At 57.5% G+C, this 10935-nt stretch overlaps 1 protein-coding gene and 1 long non-coding RNA gene across 3 annotated transcripts in view; one reads left to right on the top strand and one right to left on the bottom strand.

Moving 5' to 3' along the window:
• The first annotated feature begins 232 nt into the window (after window positions 1-232).
• BICRA (BRD4 interacting chromatin remodeling complex associated protein) overlaps window positions 233-10935 on the top strand; it is a 75376-nt gene continuing 64673 nt past the window's right edge. For both annotated transcript variants that reach the window (XM_059383655.1, XM_059383654.1), the window contains exon 1: window positions 233-389. The gene's annotated coding sequence lies outside the window, so the exon portion shown is untranslated. The remainder of the gene's footprint in view (window positions 390-10935) is intronic.
• Window positions 367-1794, bottom strand: LOC132006036 (uncharacterized). The gene is made up of 3 exons (XR_009400963.1): window positions 1201-1794; window positions 854-1013; window positions 367-455 (listed from the first exon to the last, which is right to left on the bottom strand). It is a non-coding gene; the product is annotated as an uncharacterized LOC132006036 (long non-coding RNA).

Genomic DNA, 10935 nt, shown 5'->3' with positions numbered 1-10935 from the left:
CGACCCGAGCCGGGGCTGGTGTGCGGAGCGCGGGGCGGGGCCTCCCCCAAGCCCGTCCCCCGGCGAGGGCGGAGGGAGGAGGAGGAGGAGGAGGAAGGGGGGGGCGGACACAAAACCTGCAAGGTTTTTTTTTTTTTTCTTTTGCATTTAATTAATTTTTTTTTTTTTTCCAAACCCGAGGGGTCCTCCCCGGAGCGCGCGCGGGTCCGGGGCGCCCGGGCCGCGGCGCGGGGCGGCGGCAGGGCCCTGGCGGAGGCTGCCGGGCGGCCGCCATGCGATCAGGCAGTGCGCTGACCGGCCCGGCCGGTCGGCCCCTTCTGGGTCCTCCCTTTGCAGCCCGTGCGGGGCCGTCTCGGAGACCCCGCGCCGACGGCTGCTCAAACATCAGGGTGAGTTTCTCACAATGTAGCAATTTCTCTTTAAATCTCTTAACTCTCTCTACCTGCGAGTCGGGGCTGTGACAGGGCGCAAAAGCGAGGGGGGAGTGGGGGTTGGCGGCGAGGGTGTGTGTGGGGGGAGCCGGAGCCGGGGCCGAACCCACCCCCCCGACACTCACACACTCAGCCCCCCAACCGGGGCGCAGCGCCCGCTGCCTCTTTTTCTGCTCGGCGCCCACCACCCCCGGCAGCCCCCCCACCCCCCGCGTCTCTCCCACCATCACCGCCGCCCCGATCCTGCGGGGACCCCCCCACCCCGGGCTCCCCTGCCCAAACCCGGCGCCCGGTGCCTCCCCGGCCCTCCCGCCGGCTGCCGGGGATACAATGGAGCGGCGGAAAAACGAGACCTAACGTTCCACGGGGGGAGGGGCGGGGAGACCCCCCCCTCCCCCGGCCCGAGGGCCCCCTCCCCTTACCCTGCTCCCCGCCTTTCGGAGAAGAAGAGGGCAATGGGGCAGCGGTTGGTGCTATCCCGGCCGGAGGTGGCGAGCCTTCATCTCCCCCTCTCGCCGTCCTCTGCGCCCCCTCCCCAAATCCCTGCCGGGGGTGCCGCGAAGAAACGGGGCCTCCGGCAGGCTGGGGAGAGATGGATGCGGAAGGAGGCCGTTGGGTCTCCCCCTCCCCACCGCCCCTAAACAATGAAAGGAGTTGACTTGGTCCCCCAACCCCCAGCGAGGAAGGGAGTTGACCCCCTCCCCCGCTAGCTGGCTGGTCCCGGAGGGGGCCGTTACGGGAAGGGGGAGGGGAGGGAGGGGAGCCTTACCCCTGTCACCTCCCGAGATTTGGGGCGGCCCCCCATCTCCACCCCCTCGGCCTGGGAATGGGAGGCACCAGGCCCAGCCCGGGCACCGCGCTCGGGTGGTGACCTTTAGACAAAGGCAACCCTTTCCCTGGGGTGAGCCCGGACGAGCCGGGCCCGCGGCCTCCCCGGGCCCCTGCGGAGGGCGGCCAGGCCCGCGGGCACCCGGAGGGAGGGATGGAGGAGGAGGGAGGAGGGATGGAGCCATCTGGTTTTCCCATCCCTGGCTGCCCCTCGTCTGCTTCCCCGGCTCCTGTCACGGGCAGCCGCGGGGAGACAAGGGACCACGGGCTGCCCCGGCCTTAGTCAGCGGCCAGCAGAGAGCCGGGCGAGCAGCCGCGCCAGGTCTCCTGCTCGGGCTCTGGCTCCGGGCTTGGGGCTCTGGGGCCAGCGGTTGATCGGAAGGTACGGTGGCTCCTTCCTCTCCGCGCCCCTTTGTTTTGCTTTGTGGTTCTGAGCAGCTGAACTTCCTGGGAGGTGGGGTCAGAGGCTGCCTGTGTCAGCTCTCCCAGGGAGGCTGGGGTGACAGGTCCCAGCCCTCTGGTGTTCCCAGGCTGTGGGCTGCAGTCCGAGCCCAGCCTCAAGTCCGGACAATCAGCCCCTTTTGTCACACGGCCCTCGGATAGAATAATAACTCGGGATGGACCGAGTGTTTGCGTTTCCTTTGCATCTCCTTTCTGCCGATGCCTTTGGCAGGGACATAGTTCGCTCGCGCTCTCTGTGCACTTTCACCCGGGGTGGGCATAAGGGGCTTGGACAACTCTGACCTGTGGGGTGGTGTGAGAACAGTGGGAGTTGGACAGTTCAGGAATGATCCCCTTCCCTTGTGCTGATATGTCTAGTGGGACTTACCGACTGTGCCCTCGCCTGTAGATCCTCCACTCCTAGAAGCCTGAAATAACATCTCTCTACCTCGGGGAGCCTTATGGATTGGCTTCTGCTACACACTGGCCACAGTCCCCAAAGGAAGTAGGAGCAGTGATTATTCCCATTTTGCAGACAGGCTAATGGAGGCTCAGAGAGGTTCAGTGACTTGCCCAGCGTCACACAGTGCCAATTTGCAACCATTTCCGGTTTCTCCAACTGAGCTCAAGACTGTTAAGTTCTCCTGTACCCCTTTTTGGGACTTTGTACTGTTGATTTCACTTGACTTTGGTCTCAAATGTAATAATAACCTGGAAGGAACTATTGTCCGTGTGTGTGTATGTGTCTGGTCACCCGGTGTCTCCCCTCTCACCTCCGCTCCTTGCTGGTTTTTGGGAAGGAGTAAAGATACCTGGCAGTCGGACTGAGAGCAGAATCATTTCACATGTGGCTAGGAGTAGAGCGCTTACTGGCAAGAACTGAGACTTAAGAGGTGTGTGGGTTGGGAAGGGGTGCCGCAGGCCTGGCTGGGTGGGGGGCCCAGGGGGGAGGCGCCTGGGAGCTGGCCCTACCATCATCCTTCTCTTCCTCCACCTGCTGAGCTGGGACTTAGCCCCACCAGCAGGCAAGCTGAGCTGCTGTTGGGGACCTTTGTGGTCACTCTGTGCTGCCACCTTCCGTGGCACCCTGGCAGAGAACCTTCTCTCCCATCCTCCCCACGGCTGGTGGCAGACCCCCTGTCCCACTGTGTAGCCTTAGGCGGGTCCCTTGAGTCCCTCGTCCTCAGTTTCTTCATCTGCAGGTGATGAAAATTACAGTTCCCTTAGATGACCTTGAGGTGGGTGAGGGAATTATCCAAATGTGTTATTTTTGTCATTCAGCAGGCAGACTAGGTGTGCCTGTAGGGGATGGGAAGGGATGTTGGGACAGTAGCAAAAGGCCTGAAGGAGGTCTCTGTAGCTATGTGGGGGGGAGGGGGGAGGAGGAGCGGTGAGGGCCATCTGAAAATCAGTGACATTCCCCCTGCCAGCTCTCTGAACAGGACCCTTCCCCTTCAGGACAGACTGATGCTGAATAAACTTGGGGGGGGGGGTTGCTGAGGGAGCGGGACTGGGGAGGCCCCTCGGCTGGGGAGGCCCCTCCCCGCCCAGTGAAGAGGGTAACGTGGATGATCTCGCCATTTTACAGATGAGAAAACTGAGCCCGGGGAAAGCCCGTTCCTTGGCTGGGAGGGGACCCCAACCCAGACTGCAGAGACTGGAAGAGAGTGGGAGAGGGGTTCCCCATGTGTCAGCAGAGCTTGGGGAGACTATGCTTGGAGAGAGCTCTGGTCCCTTATCTGGCAGTCCCATCCTTGATGTGTAAATATCTTCCTTCCTGAGGCATAATAATTCCTTTGGGGCAGGAGGAGAGGGGCTGTGGGAAACATCCAGGTTGGTCCCTCAAGCCTGAGTGTTTCCTGAAAATAGGAACTGATTTTTTTTTTTTTTTTTTTTTTTTTGAGTGGAGGAGCATGAGTAAGGCCCTAGAGGGACAGGACTGGGCTCCGCCCCCCCACTTCCTTCCCAGAGGCCTCTGGGGCCTTCCCCAGCCTTCCCTCGGGATCTGGGGTCTTCCCCTCCCACCCCCAAGAGCTGTGGAGGGGGTCAGCGGCAAGCACTGAGGCCTGGTAGGAAGGTTCTGGGGTGGGGGTGGGGTTCCCCAGGTTCTGGGGGGCTGCCTTTTAGCCCTAGGCCCAGCCACCAGTGGAGTTCCCGCCAGGACTCCCAGCTCTCCCCTGTGGCTGTCTTGACTCTTGGTCTCAAGAATGCAGAGGGTTGCTGGTGGTGGTGGGGGGGGGGGAGTTAATTGGAAACAGGAAGACATGGCATTCCTTTCCAGCGGGCCTGCGCTTGGATAGCAATGAGGGGCTGCCTTTTTCCCTGCCCCGCCCGGCCGGGAGAGGGGTAGGGGGCATAGTTCTCTTGCTCTGGTCTCTTTTGGGTCCTTCCCCTGGCAGGCACCTGCTCCATGAAAACAACTGACCTCAGCTACGTCCAGGAGGGAAACAGCTCCCCCCACCATCCAGAATGAATTGCTCCCTACTAATTCCCTCTTTATATCTGAGTTTTGTCCCCCCTGTTGGAAGACGGAGGGGCTGCTGGAGTTGGCTCCCCAGAATAGGATGCTTCACCCAGAGACCCATGGGAGATGTTTGGCTGAATTGTCCCCAAGGATTCCCTCCTTGCTCGTTCCTTCCGAATCCTCCCCTGCCTCGCATACCAGGCATTATGGTTTTGTTCCCATCGGCTGAAGCCTTTGTGTCTCGGTGACACGCAAGAGTCCCCCAGTGGAGAGAGTTTTCTCAGACATTTCTTGTTTGGTGACAATTAGTGTTGTGTCCAAGTTTGTGGCTTCGTGGTGGCTTGGGATCTGTTGGCATGAGAGACGGGGGAGAATGCTATTGTTCTTTAATGGTTTCCAGTTAAGCTTCCTGAGAGCCTACTATGTGTCAGGGACCCCATCCAGGAGGAGGCTGGAGGCAAGTGTTGTCTCAAGGGCTGGGTTCACGGCTATGGGATTTGAGTAATTCTGTCTGGGTGGTCTGCAAAGACTCCAAGGAGGAAGCAGCTTCATTCTGTCTTTCCTTCCCACCTCCCCTCAAGTGGCACAGGAGAGAAATTCAAAATACATAGTAAGTCTTTCCCTTCTCCCTCCCCACCCCAAGGCAGCTCCCCAGTCCTGATGTTCCGTGCACACATATTTATAATCGTGTGTATGTCTTCGAGAATATTCCTTGGAGTGCCTGGGTGGCTCAGTTGGTTAGGTGTCTGCCTTCGGCTCAGGTCACAATCCCAGGGTCCTGGGATCGAGTCCTGCATTGGGCTCCCTGATCAGCGGGGAGCCCACTTCTCCCTCTCCCTCTGCCCCTCTCTCCGCTCATGCTCTCTCTTTCTCTTAAACAAATAAATAAAATCTTTAAAAAAAAAAAAAAAAGATATCTTTCAAATGCTTTCCCCATTGCCCTGTAAGTTGCTTTTTCTCACTTTATCTCCCTGGCTGCACAGCAGAGGGAGGATTTCGTCCATCTTTTTCTTGGCTGTGCGGTATTCTGTGGTGTGGGTGGACCTTCGTGTCCTTAACACGGATGCGGAAGCGTTTCCCGGCGCACGGGGATGGAAGCACGCGTCCCCGTGTCTTCGTGGGAATTGGGTATTCCCGTGCGATGTACTCCTGGAGGTGGGGGTCCCTGGATTAAGAGTCTGCGGTTTGTCATTTAGTTTTTCCTTGGAGGTAACCTTTGCAGCTGTGCTTGGACAAAGTCGTTCCTCTCCTCCTCGGGTGTCCTGGCCTCTTGTGACCTCTTGGTATCTTCCTTTCTGCCCGTGGCCTGCGTTGTGCGCTTGCCACTTGGTATGGAGGTCAAGGGCATGAACTCTGGAAGCCAGCCGTCTGTGGGTTTGAATCCTCACTCCTACCTCTTGCTGGTCAAATGGTTGCAGGCGAGGAGCTTGCTGGTTCTGGGCCTCCGTGTTCCCCTCTACCAAATGGGTTCATCTCAGTGCCAACTTTCGGAAGGTCCTGAGGGTTACACACACAACATGCATAGAGTGCATAGGTAGCCTTATCGGTCCTCGGTGGTGTTAAACTGTCCTTGTTCAGCAGTTCTTTCTCCTGGGGTGGGAGCCTGCCAGATTCTTGGCTGTGACCCCTAACTGGCAGGCAGGGGAGGGAAGGCTTGCTTTTCCACTTAATTATAGCAAATGATCCCTCTTCTGAGTCTCAGTTGCCATCTCTGTATAATGGGCCCACGATGGCTCCCTTGTAGGGTTGCCGTGAGGGCTGAATGGGGGCTGTGCTCCCCCAAGCTGGACAGGCACAGGCTTCAGAAACCAGCAACCGACATTGCCTTTATATTCACTGGGATGACTGTTCTGCCGTGGGACCCGGGCTGACTTCCGGGCTCTGAAAGGTCTTCCTTGTCTTCCCTGAAGGCACATGGGGAACAGTGTTGGCATAGTAAGCCGCATGGCAGCAGAGGGCACAGAGCACACTGCTCCGGCATGACGCGTGGCAGCGTGACCCTGGGAATGGATTGGGTCTCCCTGTTCTGTGCCTCAGTTTCCCCAATGGAAAGACTGCTAATGACAGGAGACTTGCCTCCGGCTTCTCATGGACGTTCAGTGCCGAACACAGTGCCTGGCACATGGTAGGGGCTCAAAAAATGTTAGCGCTGGGGTGCCTGGCTGGCTCAGCTGGTGGGAGTGTGTGACTCTTGATCTCTGGGTCATGAGGTCAAGTCCCACACGGGGCATGGAGCCTGTTTTAAAAAAAATATGATGGTGATTAAGAGAAGTAGGAAAGTCTCCCATGAGATCTGATACCTAGGTTCATACTGCTTTCCCCCTAAACCGTGGGCAATCGATATTGGCATTTTAAAGATTTATTTATTTATTTGAGAGAGAGAGCGAGCGAGGCAGGGAGAAGGGGCAGCGGGAGAATCTCAAGCAGATTCCCTGCTAGCGTGGGCCGTCCCCTTCCCCATGCAGGGCTTGATCCCATGACCCTGAGATCATGACCTGAGCCAAAATCAAGAGTCAGATGCCCTACCAACTGAGCCACCCAGGCACCCCTTTAAAGCACCCATCAAAAGTGGCAAGCATAATCGTCCCCTCTGTGCCCATCACCAGCTTCAGCAGATTTCTGCTGATCTTTCTTTTTGTCTGTTACCCTACCCCCTACTGTGCATTTTTTTTTTTTCGGTTTTATTCTGCTAGATGCTTTTAAGCAAATTCCAGACTTTATATCATTTCAATTATATTACTGATGGTACTGCTGTTTCTGGGGTCCAGAATCTGTTCCAGCGCCTCCAGGATCTGTCCTGTTCTGTGAGGGAGGAGGCATGAAGCCCATTTCCCAGGTTGGGAACACTGAGGTGGTGGGGAATGGGCTTTGGCAGGTTGTCTTTTCTCTGCTTTCCCTTCTTTGGGACCTTGGTGAGGTCCTGGTCTTGGCTACCCTGGGGCTTGGATCCTGGGGTGTTTCTGATGACATGGGCTTGGGATTTGTCACAAGTATGTCCAGTGTGGGCCACCGTTCTGCCGTTCCGCACAGAAATGTCCCTGTAACGGGCGAGTTGGAGAAGTTGGGCCAGTGGCAGGGTGATGGACAGGATGACCCCGGAGGTGAGGGCAACTGGGTCGGCTGTCCTGGTTTGTGTCCTCTTGCGGCCCCTTCCAGCCTTGTGACTTGGAGCAAGTTATTTCCCATCTCTAAACACAGGTTGGAGAATCAGGAGCATATAATAATACGAGAAGCTTCTTCTGAGAGCCTTGGCATCCGTTTTGTGAATCGCGCACGGGAAAGCGTTTTACCAGTGCCTTGCTCAGAGGACGGGCTCAGCAGCTGGTGGCGGTCATTGTCACAGTCACTGTCATTAGACATTCTGTGTGCACTTGGACTGAGGGTAACCACAGGGTAAAGAGAGTCAGAGGAAGTGTCCTTGGAGCCCTGGACAGGCTCAGCCGCCTCGGTCCCCTCCTCTTGACCCCTCCGTCCCTCTGTACGTCCCCTTCGGAGTGCTTCTTATATTTGGAGGAGCTAGAGGGGGCTGCTGACTTCTGGCTGACCCCCTTCCTTAACAGCCTGGGTCCCCTAGGCTCCAGGCTGGCTTGGAAACAGAGCGAGAGGAAAAGGTCTGTCTGTGGCTCCCCGGATCCTCATTCATGACCCCTGCGGCCCTGGAGGGAGCCCCTAGTGCTTTGCAGCCTGGAGGCAAAGTGTTGCCCATCCCCCCAGGACACCTGCAGTGGTAGCTCCCAGGAGCCCCCTTTCCAGAAGATGGGTGCTGCCTCTTGTCCCCTGCTGGACAGGCAGATGCCCCCAGCTCCCGCTTCACAAAGGGGTTGTGACATTTTGCTGCACTGACACCTCCCTCCTGTCATTTGTGGGACCTTACCCATCCTTGAACACTGCGCCCACCCCCCCAGGCTGGGTGAGGGGCCTTCTAAGCTCCTTACCCTCCCCTAGCAAGCTCTTGCCACAGGGGCCTGACTTGTCCCCAGAATGTGCCCAGTGACCTCCCTCCTGTGTTGAGGGAAAGATGCGTACATATGTATGAGTGATGTCTCCCCCGCCCCCCTCTCCCATCATCGAAGGATAATTTACATGTGATCAGATGTGGAGTCGAAGTGCATCTCGGCATACGTGGCCGCCTGTGTCACCCACATGCCTGTCAAGATCCAGAATGTTCTCAGCATGGGCCAGAAGTCCCCTCACTGCCCTCCCCTGCCCACGGCTGCTCGATGGCTCTGGCCTGTGTCCCTCGAGATGGGTCCACGTGGCCTCTTCTCGAATTTTACACACTGAGGTGTGAGGTCCTTGGCACTGAGCATCTCTGGTCCGGTGGCATGGCTTTCAGATTTAGCCGTGTCGTGGGCCTTCCCTTTGCTCACAGAGCAGGAATGCACAGGAAGGCTGTCACCTTCTTTCTCTCAGCAGAGAGAGACCCTACCTGCCTTCCCTCAGGAAGTCTCAGCCTCCGAACACTCCTCCTCTGGCTACCCTGCCTGGGCCCCCAGCACCCTGATCTGGGGACGCCATCCCAGTTCACTGACCAGCCCCTCCTCCCCCCTCTATATCCCGCTTGAGATGTAGTAGGTCTCCTGTGAGCTCTTCGTCAGGCCTGGCTTTTTCCCTAGACTCTAAACTGCAGTAGGAGAGAAGCAGTGTGCTCTGTGTTCTGAGCTCCTGGCATGCACTTGAGCCCCAATGTTTGTTGACTGACTGACTGACTGAATGGTGGACGTATCACAGTGGTAGAGAAAGGGGAGGTCAGAGCCTGTGTTTGGGATCCGTGTGCTGGTTCTCCAGCAGTGACCCACCTGCTTCCAAATCACCAGAGGTGTTTGTGCTCATCTCAGGGCCCCAGTTTGCTCAGATGGCCACCTCTCAGAGTTGCAGGGCTCAGCCTGCAATCCCCTCCCCTGGGACGGGGAGCCATGGGTCTTCCAGCCACCCCAGATGCCCTTTCCATGCACATTGTCTATCCTGCCATCGTTGCCTCCCCACAGCCGTATCTGTGGTCCCCGTGTGCTCTCCAGCAGGAGTCGGAGCCTGTGGGGCACATTTGGACCATGGCCAGCCCTTTGCGATTTCCCTTCCATGGTCCTGTCTCATTTAGACCTTTCTGAAGCAGGGGGGCATTATCTCCAGGGAAGCCACAAACTCATCCATCTTCCCTGCAAGGTGAAATTCCTCTCAGGGATGCTCCTGAGCTTGGGAAGGTCAGGAGGAGGCATCAGGCCAGGCTTCCTGGAGGAGGGGGTTTCTTGAGGACAGGCTTTGGGCTCAAGGCTATTCCCAGACCCCAGGAGAACTGCTTTAACACCCTCTTGGAGGGTGGAGGGACGCAGAGGGGAGAGATGCAGAATGGATGAACTGTTGGGGTCACGCGTGAGAGACGGTGATGTTGAGTGATCAGTCCCCCGGGATGGGGACAGTTCCCCAGGGAGAGGACCAGAGTGAATGGAGAATCAGCTCCACTGTGTATTGGTGAAACTTTTCGTGGCCAAAACAGGACGAGAAGAGGAGGGCTGGGATCAGGCACTGTCCCCGTCTCAGGAGCAAAGGGAGAGCTTCCAGAAAGGTCTTAGCTTAAATGGACTTGAGGGGGGCTTCCTGGGTCTGAGAAATAGGTAGGGGCAGAACCCAGACAGGAATAGGGTGAAGAGCCAGAGGAAGGGGAAGGATGGTGTCATGGATGGATGATAGAAGGAAGACGAGAGCTCCTAGCAGCCAGACCTTTAAAAAAATAAACTCTTACTGCACTCTTTGGCTCCCTAGTGCCCTCAGGTAGGTCTGCCCCTTCCCTCTTCTGACAAAACCCTGGTCTGGTGGCCTGAATTACCCTGACCTTTTCCCCTTGCCTTCTTCGTGCCCCAGCTGGTTCCTGCCCCTGCACCTTTGCCCTTGCTGTGCCCTCCACCTCCCCAACTCCTTTCTGTTTCCAACAGGCCTCTGCTTAGGTCCCCCCTGCTCCGGGAAGCCTTCCTTGTCAACCCCCGGCCCATTGCCTTCACTTCACTGAGCTTGTTCCCGGGTTAGGATTCCTCCCCAGTACCTGACTGAGAATAAGCCTGTGATCAGGGTTTCTTGAACCAGTGAGGGCCAGGCGACCTTCCTGTGGGTCTTGGGACGAGCACATTGGATCTTCTTTTTAGGAGCTGAGCAGGCTCAGTCTCAGGAGAGGAAAGGAAAGGAGCCAAGGAAGATTCTAGAAGAGCAGGAGGGGGTGGTACTGGGTGGGGCTCAGGAGTCACCTTTTCTTGAAGGTCAGAAGGTGAGGAAGGAGCAGGGCATAAAGGCAGAAGAAAGGTGGTACAGTTGGGAAGGACTTTGGGGGTGGGGGTCCGTGCAGTGTGCGGCTGCTTGGGGACAGGAACAGAGGTGGCCGGGGTGGGGTGCGGGGTGCCCCACAGTACTGCCAGCTGGTGGCTGGGGGCGAGCCTTCCTGCTCGCCACTCATTACAGGAGAGTCACCTTTTACCGCAGACATTTCCCCAGAGATCCGCACACTTGACGCCACATCGCGGCTTCAGGCCAAAGATTTCGGGGGATGTGGACCCAGTTAGGAGCTTTGCCCAGGTTGTCCGTGTAGCAACAAGCCTAACAAGCAGCACTGTGCCAGGCACTAGTCCAGGCCCCTTACCAGGACTGACTCATTGCACAGGAGAACCTGCAGAGGCAAGTGAGTGAGCATCCCCATTTTACAGATGAGAAAGCCAAGGCCCAGAGTGGTTAAGTGACTTGCCCAGTCACACAGCTGCTAACGGGCAGAGTGGGGATTCCCCCCGC

The sequence above is a fragment of the Mustela nigripes genome, chromosome 17 (assembly GCF_022355385.1).
Source record: "Mustela nigripes isolate SB6536 chromosome 17, MUSNIG.SB6536, whole genome shotgun sequence".
NCBI lineage: Eukaryota > Metazoa > Chordata > Mammalia > Carnivora > Mustelidae > Mustela > Mustela nigripes.
The sequence above is the reverse complement of the archived record's forward strand: the minus strand, read 5'-3'. Positions and strand labels throughout refer to the sequence as shown.